This window comes from Hoplias malabaricus, chromosome X2 (assembly GCF_029633855.1).
Source record: "Hoplias malabaricus isolate fHopMal1 chromosome X2, fHopMal1.hap1, whole genome shotgun sequence".
NCBI lineage: Eukaryota > Metazoa > Chordata > Actinopteri > Characiformes > Erythrinidae > Hoplias > Hoplias malabaricus.
The window spans coordinates 27192348-27210391 of NC_089819.1; the positions used below are offsets into that span (position 1 = coordinate 27192348).

At 48.7% G+C, this 18044-nt stretch overlaps 1 pseudogene; it reads right to left on the minus strand.

Annotated features, from left to right (window-relative positions):
• LOC136676211 (ras-like protein family member 10B) overlaps positions 1 to 17788 on the minus strand; it is a 21550-nt pseudogene extending 3762 nt beyond the window's left edge.
• Positions 17789 to 18044: the final 256 nt, after the last annotated feature.

Below are 18044 nucleotides of genomic sequence, written 5' to 3' on the forward strand. Positions count from 1 at the left end.
GGTTCTGTGGGGATTTTATGGGGGTTCTCTGGGGGTCCTGTGGAGGTTCTGTCAGGGGCTAATAAAGTATGCAGAGGAACAGTTGGACTGCAGTGGACCTCTGTGGTGGTGAGTGGCGCTGTAGTAAGAGGTGGTTGTAATGTTGTGGCTGGTCTGAGTGTGGGGTGGTCTTCTCTGAGGGGAGGGTCCGAGAGTGTTTCAGAAGGTCATTTACACACACCGTCCCCCTGCAGCGAGGACAAGGACCTGAGTGAGAACAGGCCTGATTTATTAATAATAATTACACAGAGTGCAGAGAGAACAGTGGAGAAATCACTCACTGACACACTGACCTCCCCCTCACACACACACACACACACACTGGCTGTCTCCCTCTCGCTCGCCTTTCCTCCTACCACACTTTATCTATCTATCTATCACTCTATTGTTCTATCTGCTCCTGTCTTTCACATATTTTCTCTCAGTCTTCATCCAGTCTCTCCCTCTCTCTCCCTCTGTATCCATTTTCTCCCTCGATTTCTCTCCTTCACTTTTTTCTCTCTCCTCACAGCTTCTTCACCCTCTTTTTATCCTTCCTCCCTTCTTCTCTCTCTCTCTCTCCCTCTCTCCACTCTTCAGTGGGGGGTGGGGGGTGGTTATTGCATGTTGTGAGCGAGCTCTCTGACTGTGAGATGAATATAGATTATTAATCCATTCTGCTTCAGGAGCAGGAGTGAGGGGGTGGGGTAGAGAGAGAGAGAGAAGAAGGGAGAGGAAGAGAGAGAGAGAGAGAGAGAGAGAGAGAGAGAGAGAGAGGGAGAAGGGAGAGGAAGGGAGAGAGAGAAAGAGACTAAAGAAAGAATAGAGTGGGAGTATGAAAGAGAAAGAAAGAGGTACAGAAAGAATGAAGAACTTAGACACTGAACTGTGTTCTCTGGAGCGATGGGGTTCCTCTGGTGTGTGGAACAGTGGAACTGTGTTCTCTGGAGAGATGGGGTTCCTCTGGTGTGTGGAACAGTGGAACTGTGTTCTCTGGAGCGATGGGGTTCCTCTGGTGTGTGGAACAGTGGAACTGTGTTCTCTGGAGTGATGGGGTTCCTCTGGTGTGTGGAACAGTGGAACTGTGTTCTCTGGAGAGATGGGGTTCCTCTGGTGTGTGGAACAGTGGAACTGTGTTCTCTGGAGCGATGGGGTTCCTCTGGTGTGTGGAACAGTGGAACTGTGTTCTCTGGAGTGATGGGGTTCCTCTGGTGTGTGGAACAGTGGAACTGTGTTCTCTGGAGTGATGGGGTTCCTCTGGTGTGTGGAACAGTGGAACTGTGTTCTCTGGAGTGATGGGGTTTCTCTGGGGTGAGTTGGAGTGGTGAGTTTGATCCAGAACTAATCCCCAACACCTGCCCCTGACTCTCACCCTCTGATGATGAGGGTGAACTCCATCAGATCCTCACAGCTATGTTCAGAAATCTAGAGTAGAGCCTCCCAGAGGAACACACTCCTGATTAATGTCCTTCATTTCAGAAGAAACATTAGAAGAGCAAGTGACCACAAACATCGGCCGTACAGTTTATCTTTTGGAGTTACAGCTTGACACACACACACACACACACACACACATCTAAACGCTGGTACAAGGATGGAAATGAAATCCATCCGTCAGGCGCTGAATCAGACTGAAACCCTGAGGATGAAAAGTGTCAGGAACACTCTCCCCTTCGATTGTCAGCCACAGATCTCCTGCATGCCCTGGGGGTCCGGAGCCCAAACACATTAAAGGTGCAGTCCATCATTTTTACATCCAGGAAGTAGCAGATCATGTTTGTGAAAGTGATTATTTATTCTTTATCATTTAGAAAGTGCACCTGACACGTGAAGAAGAATCTTACAGCTCTGCTGACCCTGAACCAACCAGTTTATTCTCCATATGTTCATACACCACACACACACACACACACACGCACACACACACGTGCACACACACACACACACACACACACACACACACACGCACACATTACATTATTTAATGTCTAAATATGTATGTAGAAATGTCTATATGTAAGTGTATAAATATGAGTGTGTGTTATACTGTGTGTGTATTTGTGTGTGTCTGTGTCTATGGTGTGTGTGTATATGAATGTAAACATGTTTTGTTTGTGTGTATGTGTGTGTGTGTGTGTGAGTGAGAAAGAAAATTAGAATATTTTTATGTATGAATATCTGTGTAAACATGTTTTCGTGTGTGTGTGTGTGTGTGTGCGTGCGTGTGTGTGTGTGTGTGTGCGTGCGTGTGTGTGTGTGTTGTGTTTAAATCCTGTGTGGTGCTGTAGATTCTCCTCTAGCTCCACAGAGCTAAAAATAGAAACATGCCCCTCACCGTAAAATAGAGAGAGAAAGAGAGAGAGAGAGACCCCTCTTCCCTCCGAAAGCGGAGGCAGAGCAGAGAAAGGGAAGAGAACACTTCCTCTCCTCCTTCATCCTTCTCTCTCTTCGTCTCTGGAATGAAGATGATGTTTGCCTCAGCCCTGAGCACCGGGATCATCCGTCCACACAACACTCACCCCCCCCCCACTGAAATGAGAGAGATGTAAAGAAAGTGACTGAGAGTGGATTAAGGTGAAAGGGCGGATGGCAGAAAAACATAGAAATCAATTAGTGTTTTAACTTTGGGGTCATAACCCCCTCGAGGTTCTTAAAGTGGTCCCAGGGGGTTGTGAGAGTGGTTCTTCAATAAGTACATCATTGTAAACTGATTCACAGTCCTCCCAGAGCGGTGGAGGATGGAGCTGTTGTTTAATGCCCCCCCCCACACACACACAATTAGCTCAAACCCCAGACCAATCATCATCCCTCACTAAACCCACCGACCAATCATCATCCCTCACTAAACCCCTGATCAATCATCATCCTCACTAAACCCACCGACCAATCATCATCCCTCACTAAACCCCCGATCAATCATCATCCCTCACTAAACCCCTCCGACCAATCATCATCCCTCACTAAACCCCTGATCAATCATCATCCCTCACTAAACCCCCGATCAATCATCATCCCTCACTAAACCCCACTGACCAATCATCATCCCTCACTAAACCCCTGATCAATCATCATCCCTCACTAAACCCCTCCGACCAATCATCATCCCTCACTAAACCCACCGACCAATCATCATCCCTCACTAAACCCCCGATCAATCATCATCCCTCACTAAACCCCTCCGACCAATCATCATCCCTCACTAAACCCACCGACCAATCATCATCCCTCACTAAACCCCTGATCAATCATCATCCCTCACTAAACCCACCGACCAATCATCATCCCTCACTAAACCCCAGACCAATCATCATCCCTCACTAAACCCACCGACCAATCATCATCCCTCACTAAACCCCCTGATCAATCATCATCCCTCACTAAACCCACCGACCAATCATCATCCCTCACTAAACCCCTCCGACCAATCATCATCCCTCACTAAACCCACTGACCAATCATCATCCCTTACTAAACCCACCGACCAATCATCATCCCTCACTAAACCCACCAACCAATCATCAACCCTCACTAAATCCACCGACCAATCATCATCCCTCACTAAACCCCCCCAACCAACCATCATCCCTCAATAAACGCCCTCCGACCAATCATCATCCCTCACTAACCACTCCGACCAATCATCATCCCTCAATAAACCCCCTCCGACCAATCATCAACCCTCATTAAACTCACCGACCAATCATCATCCCTCACTAAACCCCCGACCAATCATCATCCCTCACTAAACCCACTGACCAAACATCATCCCTCACTAACCCCCTCAAATCAATCATCATCCCTCAATAAACCCCTCCGACCAATCATCATCCCTCACTAACCCCCTCCGACCAATCATCATCCCTCACTAACCCCCTCCGACCAATCATCATCCCTCACTAAACCCACCTACCAATCATCATCCCTCACTAAACCCCGACCAATCATCATCCCTCACTCAACCCCCCGACCAAACCTCATCCCTCACTAACCCCCTCAGATCAATCATCATCCCTCACTAAACCCACTGACCAAACATCATCTCTCACTAACCCCCTCAGATCAATCATCATCCCTCAATAAACCCCTCCGACCAATCATCATCCCTTACTAACCCCCTCCGACCAATCATCATCCCTCACTAACCCCCTCAGATCAATCATCATCCCTCACTAAACCCCTCCGACCAAACATCATCCCTCACTAACCCCCTCAGATCAATCATCATCCCTCACTAAACCCACTGACCAAACATCATCTCTCATTAACCCCCTCAGATCAATCATCAGCCCTCAATAAACCCCTCCGACCAATCATCATCCCTCACAAACCCACCTACCAATCATCATCCCTCACTAAACCCCCGACCAATCATCATCCCTCACTCAACCCCCCGACCAAACATCATCCCTCACTAACCCCCTCAGATCAATCATCATCCCTCACTAAACCCCTCTGACCAAACATCATCCCTCACTAACCCCCTCAGATCAATCATCATCCCTCACTAACCCCTCCGACCAAACATCATCCCTCACTAACCCCCTCAGATCAATCATCATCCCTCACTAAACTCCTCCGACCAATCATCATCCCTCACTCATCCCCCTGACCAATCATCATCCCTCACTAAACCCCTCCGACCAATCATCATCCCTCACTCAACCCCCAATCAATCATCATCTCTCACTAAACCCCTCCGACCAATCATCATCCCTCACTCAACCCCCAATCAATCATCATCCCTCACTAAACCCCCTGATGAATCATCACACCTTGGGATGTTATGGGGGAGTCATTGGTGGGCGGTTCCTAAATTGAGAGCCCGTGTCTCATTGGCTCCACTGGACGTTACGGGAGGAGTCATTGGGCAGTTCATGTCACACACTGATAAATGTGGGTTTAACAGAGTTCAGTGTGTGATCCAGGATTACTTAATCCGGCTAACTCTATAATCCACTTAAATTCAGACTGACAAGATGCTCATACAGAGATTATTCAGCTCTATTGGTCTGAGAGAGAGAGAGAGAGAGAGAGAGAGAGAGAGAGAGAGAGAGAGAGAGAGAGTCAGAGAGAGAAAGAGAATGAGAGAGAGAGTGTCAGAGAGAGAGAGAGAGAAAGTCAGAGAGGTGGGGGGATGGGAGGGAGGGAATGAGAGAGATGAAGAATAAAGTGGATAAACTGCTATGAATGATACAGTATCCATCATAAGTGATTCAGTATATATGATTCAGTATTTGCTAGAAATTATTCAGCATCTACTCTAAATGATTCAGCATTTACTATCAATAATTCATCATGTTTTACAAATGATTCTATATGTAATATGAATGATTCAGCATCCACTATGATTTATTCAGTGTCTACAATGAATGACACCGCACATGTGATGAAGGAATCCGAACCAGTTCTGAGTGATTCAGTGTCTACTACAAGTGATTCAGATCCGTCTATAAAGTATATAATACTGTGACGAGCACCAGAAGAAGAAAGAGACTTCTTTAGCTTTTCTGCTGGTTTCCTGTGCCCACCTGGTGGTGTACCACAGAAACTGCACCTTTATTGACACAACCCAAAGCTTAACAACACAGGAAAATAGCCCAAGGTCATTAATTGCCATACTCATCTCGGTCATGGTGGCCACCCAAATTAACAATGCATAACTGACACCACAACCCATAAACAACAGTAAGAGCAGCACAACATCACTGATTAACTGAAACCATTAATAACTAGAACATCTAAGAATAAACAAAAACAGTCCCATGAGTCTCTGCACCAGTGGCACCTCCCATTGGCTGCCACATAGCCCCCACCAGAAGGGGTTAGTCGCCCCCGACAACCCCATCGCCCAACACAAAGTCTCTCAAGTGTCCCGGAACCCGTCTTAGACGAGTAGGCTGCCTGATACCAGCAGAGGGGGCATCGTCCCTGTTTGTACATGTGGTACCTCCAGTACCCCCATCTCCAACGCTCGGCGAGGCAAGTGGCCGATATAGTGAGAGTCTGTCCTGGTGCAATACCACCATGCGCCCCCGGCCGGGCATGCGCACCCGATACACCACATCTGACAGCCGTGTCACAATGTCAGCAGGCCCTTGCCAGTGACAACAAAGCTTGGGGGACACACCCTTCTTGCGGACCGGGCAATACACCCAGACCTTGTCCCCTGGCACAAAAGCCCTCCCCCTGCACCTGGAGTCATAGGCCCTCTTCTGCCGCACTCCAGCTTCTTCCTGGGCTTGGCGAGTATAGTCATGGACCACCTGTAGACGTTCCCTCAGCCTCCTAAGGTAGTCCATTTCAGTCCCTCCAACAATCTCCGGCTCAGGTGGGGCCCCAAACACCAAGTCCACTGGTGTGCGGAGCTCCCGCCCGAACATGAGGGCAGCAGGTGTGCACTGGCTGGACTCTTGGACCGCAGTTCGATAAGACCAAAGGACCAGGGGCAGATGTTGGTCCCAGTCGCGTTGGTGTTGACTGGTGAGGATGGCGAGTTGAGTAGCTAGTGTGCGGTTGAATCGTTCAACCAGACCATCACTTTGGGGGTGTAGTGGTGTTGTCCTAGTCTTGTCCACCCCAAGCAGCCTGCAGACCTCCTTAAACACCTGTGACTCAAAGTTCCTCCCTTGGTCACTGTGGAGTTCGGCGGGGACCCCAAAGCGAGTGAACATCTCCTCCACCAGCTTTCCCGCAGTCGTAGTTGCACTCTGGTCCGGTACCGCATATGCCTCAGGCCACTTTGTGAAATAGTCCATGGCCACAAGTATGTACCGATTGCCTGACTCAGTGATGGGGAAGGGCCCCAGAACATCCACTCCTACCCGCTCCATTGGGGCCCCCACCATGTACCGTTGCAGTGGGGCACGGGACCGCTGAGTTGGTCCCTTCTGGGCTGCACAAGTGTCGCAGCAGTGCACATGTAACTCTACATCTTGTCTGCAACTAGGCCAATAGAACCTTCCCCTCAGGCGGTGAAGGGTCTTAGCATTCCCATAGTGTCCCATCCCCACTGAACCATGGCCAGCTCGAGTACCTGAGGTCGTAGCGATTGGGGCATTAGCAGCTGTAGTATGTCTTTACCCCGCCCTGGGGCATGCCATCTCCGGTACAGGAGGCCATCATGGATCTCCAGGTTGCCCCACTGGGAGTAATAGGCTTTCACCTCGGGTCCTTGTGCTGACACGCCCTTCCACTCGGGGCGCTGTGCACTCTCCAGCCAGCCCCTCACCTGAGCCAATACTGTGTCTGCCTCCTGGTGCTCTCCCAGTTGTTGCGGAGTCAGAGGGAGCCACCCTTCCCCACTGGGGGTAACCTGAGCAGCTGCTACCATCATTGCTAATTGGCCCCGCTCTTCTTGCCGTTGGCAGTGACGACACTTTTCCGCTATGCAGGGACGTCTGGAGAGGGCATCAGCATTGCCATGCTGACGACCTGCTCGATGCTGGATCTCAAAATCATATGCCTGGAGTACTTCTAACCAGCGAGCCACTTGGCCCTCTGGATGCTTGAAGTTTAAGAGCCAAGTCAGAGAGGCATGATCGGTGCGAAGGAGGAAATGGCTACCCAGCAAGTAGGGACGGAAGTGCCGTACAGCCAATACTACCGCCAACAGCTCACGTCGAGTGACACAGTAGTTTCTCTCAGCTCTGTCCAAGGTGCGACTGAAATAGGCCACAGCACGTTCCCTACCAGCAGGTCATCCAGGTACACAACACAGCAGGTTCGGGGAATGTGTGCCAGTACTCTTTCCATCAGTCTTTCAAATGTTGCCGGAGCATTGCAGAGTCCAAATGGCATCACATTGAACTGCCACAGCCCTTGTCCCAGGGTGAAGGCAGTTTTTGGTCTAGCTTCAGGGGCAAGCTCTACCTGCCAGTAGCCACTGCGCAGGTCAAGGGAGCTAAACCAGCTGGAACCTGCAATGTGGTCAAGCGCATCATCTATCCGTGGAAGTGGATAGGAGTCCTTCCTGGTGACAGCGTTGAGAGGGCGGTAGTCTACACAGAAACGCCAGCGGCCATCCTTCCTCCTCACCAAGACAACTGGGAATGCCCACGGACTGTCAGAAGGTTTGATCACACCAGCAGCCGCCATCTCGCGGATCATATCCTTTGCCACCTGTCGTTTTGCAAGGGGTAGCCGGTGTGGGCGAAGGCGAATAGGCAGAGCAGAACCAGTGTCAATGGTGTGTTGGACTAGCCCAGTCCGCCTGCAGTCTCTGTCGCTGGCAGCAAAGATGTCTATGTTGTCATCCAGGAGGCACTTTAACTTGTGGAGCTGGTCATGGGTCAGGCCGGCCCCACTGCGTTGCCATAAGTCATGGACAGCCATGATTGTCTCAGCAGATGGGAGGATAGCAGACCCAGTTTTTGGGGCTTGGACGAGAGGCGGCGATGCTGGGTCACAGGCAGTAGTCGATGTAGCACCAGGATCCGGAACTAGCTGGGGCGTGGCTGCATGACAACTTGCTTGCCGGCTTTTGATCTTCTTTTTACTTATTTGGCCACGCTGGAGGGCAAAAGTCTTTGTGCCAAGGGTGATGGCCGGCCTCGACACATCAACACAGGCCTCCCAGCGGCTCAGCAGGTCCAAACCGATGATGCACTGGTCCTGGATGTTGGCGAGCCAGAACTCGTGTGCCAGCTCCATGCCCCCTGCCAGGATTTGCAGTAATTTCCTCCCCTTCATGCCAGTCCTCTCTCCAGTCACTGTCAACTGTCAACAACTGAAACCATTAATAACTAGAACATCTAAGAATAAACAAAAACAGTCCCATGAGTCTCTGCACCAGTGGCACCTCGCATTGGCTGCCACAATACATACACAGTAAGAGCAGTGGGTGAAGATCATAGCGAACAACAATGACCGGTGTTAACCTCAGAATAAAACTGAAAAGATGAGAAACAGAGAGATTAGAGGGAGAGGAAGAGGAGAAAGAAACAGAGAGAGAGTGTGAGCGAGCAAGCGACTGTAGCACTGCGGTGTTTCTGAAATGTCTTCATTAAGCTCCATTAGGCTCAGCTGGGCCCCGGGTGAATTCATACTGGTTAGAGATGGCTGCTTTCCGCTGATCTCAGGTCCTTTCCTTTCTTCCTTCACTGTCCCCGTTAAACTCAGCCCTGCACATGACCGACCGGAGGGGAGCAGTCCACAGAAACATTTACCAAATACATGCAATTCATTCCATTTTAAATGTATTTGTACTTTTCTAAATCATGCCTTTAATTCTGCTCAAGTAAACGCCTTCATCCTGAGTCTCTCCTGCAGTGAGGGGCATTAACCAGGAGTGTGTTCCCCTTCACTGCTCTAACAGCCCCTGCACTCTCCTGGGAAGGTGTTGGAACATTGCTGTGAGGAGAAAAGTATCCAATGCGCCTGTTGCTCTTAACGCAGCCCCAGAAATCTCACAAACAGAGCACCTCCTTTCACTTCCTTTCCCAGAGAAAAGAAAACCCAAAAACGAGATCTCCTTAATTTCTCTGTAGTTTCCCTGAGACAACAATGAGATCAGATGGAAAAATATAGAAGACTTTAGCATGTCTCCTGCTGCTCATATGTGTCACCTGAGATAAAGACCTCAGTGTCTCACATGTATCTCCTCTGGAGATTTAGTGGATATCTCAATAAAGTCTCAAACAGTGCTCAAATTGGCCAGATCAACTAAACTCTACTCTTTCCTTTATCTCTCACTTATGTCTCATGTCTTCCCCTTGTCTCATTCTATTTCTCCTAAGGAGCTTTAGGAGAATCACCATTAGTCTCCTGAGCCATTACAGAAAAACCTATGAGCGATAAAACTTTATTTATTTCTATAACACTCTGTAAAAGACCCGTCCAGCTCCACTGCACCATGATGCTTTATTTGAGGCTCTGAGATTTTTCTGGAGCTTCTTTATCTCGCCAAGCCCCTGTTCTTTGGTTCCAGCTGGGAATTAATTTTCTGGCTCAGGAACCATTTAACGTTGGTGGAAGCACTAGAGATGTAGAGTCTTTAGTGAAGGTCTGTGCTGAATCAGTCCCATCACTGATCCAGGAGCTACTGCAGGGGGACCACGGGTGTGGAGTGAAGGTACGGAGTGTAGCAGATACAGGGAACGCACTGAAAACACACACAGTGATACAGGGCTCACCCTGGTCTTTCACAGACACAAACAGGGTCCACCGCTGAGGGCTAGGGCTCTGGGGAGGGGTTTCACGAGATATTGGGTACATGTTGTGACTGTTTGTGCAGTTATAGCCACTGAGGTTAAGAAATAACAGCATCTTGGAAGTAGGACCACGTCCGGACCCCTCCCCTCAGGTCTGTGTACGTCCTCCAAACTCACGTCAGTTCCGTGTCGGACACGTGTTCGTACAATCCTGAACTCCACTGCGCTGTTTGATTCAAAATAAAAGCTGGTGTCTGATGCCATAAGTGTTCTCGGGTCCTGAACAAAAATAGTGTGAGGAAAGGAAAGGTCAGGGGTGTGTGTGTGTGTGTGTGTGTGTGTGTGTGTGTGGTGGGGGGGTAGTGTAAACAGGCAAAGTGTGGCACATTCAGTGTCTGAGAATTTCTACTGACAACAACTCAGGATTCAGGAGATTAAAGAGCTGAAACTCAAGGTGCTTTTACTTTAGTATAAGATTTAGGATCCTGTGCTGCTCCCAGAATAGTGTGTGTGTGTGTGTTTTCAGTTGAGTTTCTGCTTCATCTCTCAGCTGTGATTAAATTAAATCAGGATCACAGCACCGACCTGTGGGTAATCATCACTCCATTACAGCGTTAGCTCCATCTCAGCTCCTCTGTGTAAAGTTTGAGACCCAGGGAATCATGGGAGAGGTGTTGATCGTAGCTCGGCTGAGACACGGGGCTGTGCTCTGAGGGAGAGGTCATGTCTACATCAGTTGTTTGTGTAAAACGATGTGCTTCATCCATTTGGAAGAAGGCAGTATAGATGTATCCTTCGCTGCTTTACCCTTCCCATAATCCTGTGTTTCAGCAGCATTCAACTCCACTCAACTGTTCTAGAACCGGGTTCTTGTTGAGTAGGGACTAAACCGTGGCGTGTAAACCTTGCAGAGCGCTGATTGTCCAGAGAGAGTCGTCACTCTACGCCACGCAACGCAGACGACCAGCACCAACTCTCCATCTGTAAAATCTCCAGCTGCAGCAGAGATCACGTTTGTTTTTATCCGACTCACGACGGCAGCTCGTAAAATGACGCTGTGGTCTTTTGAAGAGGTTCAAACGCTCCTTGGATCGGTGGCCGACGAAAGAATCCAGCGAGAGCTGGACGCTGCAACAAGGAAGGAACAAACTCTACTGATCTGTGACTGTGAGCAGTGAGGAAAGCTGTAGCGCTGAGGGAGGGGAGTGAATTTACTGCCACTCCACTGCGCTGTGGTTGTAACGGACTGCACCCCACTGCACCGCTGACGTAGTGGGGTCTATGCCCTGGGCCAATCAGCTTTATGCAAATGTAATAGTTTCACCCAGTGGCAGCCAATCAGCACCAAGCAGGAGTTTTTCCACATCACACACTTAAAATGACAGTTCTAAAAGGGTTCTTTATTAACGTGAAGAACCTTTTGCATGATTAAAGGGTTCTTTGCCCCATGTGGATGGTTCTATACAGAACCTTTAAAAAAATACAATGTCAAGCTTGTTACAGCAGAGGAACCTCTTTTGGTGCCGTACATAACCCTTCTCTAAAAGGTGCTAGAGCCATAGAACCATCTACAGCACATTCTAAGTCTGAGGAACCCCTTCATGAGGCAAACACAGCAAGTATTGCAGAGTAATTATTGTCTTGCTTTGTCCACCATGTAACTCCATGTGTCAGCTTCACACACACACACACACACACACACACACACACACACACACACACACACACACACACACCCTACATGCTTGCTCTGCGATTTTCTACAATGGGCTGCAAAGTGGTTTAATAATTGATGCCAAACTCGAGAAATGATTAAATCCAAGTTAAACCTGAGAAAGTGGAGGGCTGAGTGTATCCTCTGCTTTCTGTTCTGTCAGTGAATTACTTCTATGTACAGCAGAGCTCAGCTTCTCTCTCTCTCTCTCTCTCTCTTTCTCTCTCCCTCTCTCTGTCTCTCTCCGTCTCTCTCCCTCTCCCTCTCTGTCTCTCTCCCTCTCTCTCTCTGTCTCTCTCCCTCTCTCTCTCTGTCTCTCTCCCTCTCTCTGTTTCCCTCTCTCTCTCTACATCTCTCTCTCTCCCTCACACACACACACACAGCTCTAATAGAGGTTAAACAGAGTTTAAATGGCACCGTTCCTCTTCCCTTACACTGAAGGCTCTGAGTGTCTCCTGAGGCCCATTTCCATCCTGATCTTCTACATTTACATCTGCTCACATCTGATGGGTGGGTTACACAGGTCCACAACTTTGTAGGTGCCTCTTGTGACGTGTCGTCTCTGGTTCTTTGTGCCTTGTTCACACGTGAAGCCTGGAGAATCTCGAGAGAAACTCCGGAGTGTCTGGTCTGGAGACGACTTGGAGCGGTCATTCACACACGCAGCGCACAGTGGGAGATTTTCTGCGTGAGACGTGCTCTCACAGCAGGAGGTGAAACACGTGCTTTAGCCGTGGGGGCGGAGCCTGTGCAGTGCGTGCAGGAGAAACTCCGGAACATTCACCCAGAGGTTTTGGCAGCGCACAATGAGGATAAAGTCTGGGTAATGTTCGGGACAAATGTTGTAGGTGTTGCATTCACACTCACAGCTCCTCCAGGTAAACTCTGGAACATTCCTGGATTTAACCCCTCAGTGTCACTGCTGCACTGAGCCAACAGCGTCCTGTGTCACTGATGAAGGACTAGAGAACGAGCGACACACACTGTGCAGTGACAGATGAGCTACTGTCTCTGACTCTACATCTACAAGGTGGACCAACGAGGGAGGAGTGTCTCACAGAGTGGACAGAGAGTGGACACAGGGTTTAAAAACTCCAGCAGCACTGCTGTGTCTGATCCACTCTACACCAGCACAACACACACTAACACACCACCACCACGTCAGTGTCACTGCAGCGCTGAGAATGATCCACCACCACATCACACCTGCTCTGTGGGGGTCCAGAGCGCTGAGGAACAGGGGGAAAGAGAGGATTTGTCTTTCCCTCTGTTCCCCTCTTCCACTTTTGTACTTAAGTTTTTCCCCCTGAGCTCCTAAAGGGCCCTTCTCCTCCACAACCCATAACACTGAATAAACCCACCAGTCCCCTTCAGAAGACCTGGTTGCCATAGAGACCTCAGAGGGCCCTTTGGACAGGGTCTTCAGATGTGAGCGGTGGGCTTTGATTTCATTTATTTGTAGACACCAACAGGATGAGACAAAGAGACAGAGACAGACCCTTCAACCTCAGGACATTGTTACCACATTCAACCAGTCATTCCTATGACTTCACAAGGTTTATAGAGGACACAACACTGGATATCAGAACATAGCCTGAACCAGAGTAACTCCATCGCTCCAGAGAGCACAGTTCCACTGTTCCACACACCAGAGGAACTCCATCGCTCCAGAGAGCACAGTTCCACTGTTCCACACACCAGAGGAACTCCATCGCTCCAGAGAACACAGTTCCACTGTTCCACACACCAGAGGAACCCCATCACTCCAGAGAACCCAGTTCCACTGTTCCACACACCAGAGGAACTCCATCACTCCAGAGAACACAGTTCCACTGTTCCACACACCAGAGGAACTCCATCACTCCAGAGAACACAGTTCCACTGTTCCACACACCAGAGGAACCCCATCACTCCAGAGAACCCAGTTCCACTGTTCCACACACCAGAGGAACTCCATCACTCCAGAGAACACAGTTCCACTGTTCCACACACCAGAGGAACCCCATCACTCCAGAGAACACAGTTCCACTGTTCCACACACCAGAGGAACCCCATCACTCCAGAGAACACAGTTCCACTGTTCCACACACCAGAGGAACCCCAAAACTCCAGAGAACACAGTTCCACTGTTCCACACACCAGAGGTACCCCATCACTCCAGAGAACACAGTTCCACTGTTCCACACACCAGAGGAACTCCATCGCTCCAGAGAACACAGTTCCACTGTTCCACACACCAGAGGAACTCCATCACTCCAGAGAACACAGTTCCACTGTTTCACACACCAGAAGAACCCCATCACTCCAGAGAACACAGTTCCACTGTTCCACACACCAGAGGAACCCCAAAACTCCAGAGAACACAGTTCCACTGTTCCACACACCAGAGGAACCCCATCACTCCAGAGAACACAGTTCCACTGTTCCACACACCAGAGGAACTCCATCGCTCCAGAGAACACAGTTCCACTGTTCCACACACCAGAGGAACTCCATCACTCCAGAGAACACAGATCCACAGTTCCACACAGTAAAAACGGAGAAGAAAGAAAAAGTGAAAACAGCTAAAAACCAGAGCTTCTGCTCCTCGCTCCTCACTGCTGTGCGCTCGGGGTCGGGGTGAACAGCGAGCGGCTCATTATCATTTAAAGGAACAGGAGCTGAAAGCGGGCGTTCTGAACAGGGCTGTTTACACAGGGGGAGACTGTTACACAGGGCTGTTTACACACTGCTGTGGGGCTCGTGGGGTTTGGACCAAAGCAGGTCACAGACGTTTCACTCAGAAACAGAACTGTGTTCCACTGTGGAGATGAGGGGAGTCTAGCACTTTTAATAAGGCTATAGGTTGTGTGCAGGACTCTCTGAGCAGGAGACAGAGAGCGAGAGAGAGAGAGAGAGAGAGAGAGAGAGGGATAAGAGCGATCTTGTCCCGTCTTTCGCTGCCTGAGGCGGGGGGTTTAACATAAGGCACATTTATGGATGCTCAAGTCAAGCCTCGTCTCCATAGCAACTCGCTCCTCCAGAGAAATGAGTTTCTGGAGGAAAGCCCTTTCCACCAAACATACAAAAACATTCACTCACTCTCACACACACACACACACACACACCGGCAACTTCCTGCATCAGCATATTGTGCTTTCCAGTAGAGAAGCATTTAAACCCTGCAGACTTTCTCCCCAAGAAACCACAGAGTCCTCGGTGGTCTACAGGCATCTAGACACAGTTCGTTCTTTTCCAATGTGGAACAAGCTCGGTTCCATTCACAAACCTAATTTGGAAACTTTTTGCACGTTTCCACCAACATAAACTGGTTCCTGAGCCAAAAGAAAGTTAATTCCCAGATAGAACCTAAGAAGAGTGGATTTTTCAGCAGGAACCATAACGCTGTCCGTGGGCGAGTCCAGATAAAGAAGCTCCAGAAAGAGCTCAGGGCCTGAAATAAAATGTTATGACACAGTGGAGCTGGACGGGTCATTTACAGAGTGTTATAGAAATAATAAAAGTAAATACAAACAGGAAAATGCTCCATTTGTGTTGGGCTGTGGTTGGCACGACTCGAGGAGCACTGGCTACTTCTCTCCACCTTTCTGACTTCATCTGTTTATTTCTGGCTCTGGCACTGAATTCAGACTCAGTGACACTGGAACCCAGCCCCACAGCGCCCCCCAATGATGACCTTTCCTTAGATCCCAACACAACCAGTGTAAACCTGGAGGGCTGGTTCACTGGAGACCACCAAAGTTCTTCTGGTGGAAAAGAGCTTAGAGAGACCAGGGGAGAAACTGCCCACAGCTCCCACAGAAACACAGCAGACGCTTTACAATCAATTACACACTCCACAAGGACACGTCTCATCATTAATGAGACAAGACAGTTACTCTTCAATACGTCCAGGGAATACAACACTCATTACACACACACACACACACACACACACACACACACACACACATAGCTTCAGGTTTACAGTGAAATATTCACATTCACAGAACAACTCTTTAAAATAAACACATTATACAATGCAGTGGTCATCAGCCTTCCTGCAGACTGTCTCCTTCACCAGTCTACATCCCTGTAGTATGTAATTCCAGTCCAGTCTACAACCCTGTATTGTGTAATTCAAATCCAGTCTACATTCCTGTAGTGTGTAATTCAAATCCAGTCTACATTCCTGCAGTGTGTACTTCCAATCCAGTCTACATCACTATAATGTGTGTACTTCCTATCCAATTTACATTCCTGTATTGTGTACTTCCAATCCCATCTACATTGCCGTAGTGTATACTTCCAATCCAGTCTATATTTCTGTCTTGTATACTTCCAATGTAGTCTATATTCCTGTAGTGTATACTTCCAATCCAATCTACAATCCTGTAGTGTGCACTTCCACTTCAGTCTACATTCTTGTAGTGTGCACTTCCACTTCAGTCTACATTCTACATTGCACTACAGGAATGTAGACTGGATATGAAGTACACACTACAGGAATGTAGACTGGATAGGAAGTAAACACTACAGGGATGTAGACTGGATAGGAAGTACACACTACAGGGATGTAGACTGGATATGAAGTACACACCACAGGAATGTAGACTGGATAGGAAGTAAACACTACAGGGATGTAGACTGGATAGGAAGTACACACTACAGGGATGTAGACTGGATAGGAAGTACACACTACAGGAATGTAGTATGGTATATGATATAGGAATGTAGACTGGATAGATTCACACTACATATCCAGTCTACATTCTTGTAGTGTCTACTTCATATCCAGTCTACAGTCCTGTAGTGTGTACTTCAAATCCAGTCTACAATCCTGTAGAGTGCACTTCCAGTTCAGTCTACATTCTTGTAGTGTGTACTTCATATCCAGTCTACATTCCTGTGTGTACTTCAAATCCAGTCTACATTCCTGTAGTGTGTACTTCAAATCCAGTCTACATTCATGTAGTGTGTACTTCAAATGCAGTCTACATTCCTGTAGTGTGTACCTCCTATCCAGTCTACATTCCCGTAGTGTGTACTTCCTAACCAGTCTACATCCCTGTAGTGTTTACTTCCTATCCAGTCTACATTCCTGTAGTGTGTACTTCCTATCCAGTCTACATTCCTGTAGTGTGTACTTCCTATCCAGTCTACATCCCTGTAGTGTGTACTTCCTATCCAATCTACATCCCTGTAGTGTTTACTTCCTATCCAGTCTACATTCATGTAGTGTGTACTTCATATCCAGTCTACATTCAGTCCTCAGACACCGACCCAAGGAGCGTCTGCCCCTCTTCAGAAACCCCTCGGGGGAATGTTACGAGCTGCTGCTGAGAGTCGGATAAAAACTAATGTGAACGCTGCTGTAACTTCAGAGATTTTACGAGTGGTGAGTTTGTGCTGGGGCTCTATATTTCCTGGTGATTGACAGGTCTCTGGCCAATCAGAGCTCTGCAGGGTTTACACCTCACATTTAGTACCTACTCAGCTCGATTCAAACTGTAAGCGAGCAGGGACCAGGACCAGGACCAGGACCAGGACCAGGACCAGATTTGGGCGGTGGAAAAGCTAGTCGAGTCGAGTAGGTTCCATGCAGCGGAAAAGCACCAATGGTGAAACTTAGGACAAAGAAGCAGTGAGTGGAGTCCTTTAAGACAGTGTCATAACTCAGAGACCGTACCTGAGTGGGGCTGGAAGGGAAGGAGGTGATCGGCGGGACATCGAGTATCTTGAGGTCGTACATGACGCCGTTGAGGATCACCGAGGGTCTGTAGACATATCTCTCCTGTGTGGGGCTGTAGCTCTCAGAGAAGTCGTCGTAAACAAAGCGGCGGATGATGGAGGATTTGCCGACTCCCGGCGCTCCGATAACGGCAATGCTCAGCGTCTCCACCATCCCGCAGTGGAGCGCTCAACCCATACGCTTCACCCAGGCTGTTACTCCACGGCTTCAGAGGTAGACAGCTGTGTGAACCTGCGGTGAACTACTGCTACACTGGCTTTGTCAAGGCGACAGAGGGATGATTAACTTGAGTCTGACAAAATGAAACCAAGCAAAGTCTTTGGATGTGTGTCTAACTGTGGTTTAAGAACGGGTAAATTCTGTATAATAAAACAATTAAAGAAATATTTAAACACAAGAGCTGGAAGATGATGGATTTTATAGATGCGTCGGC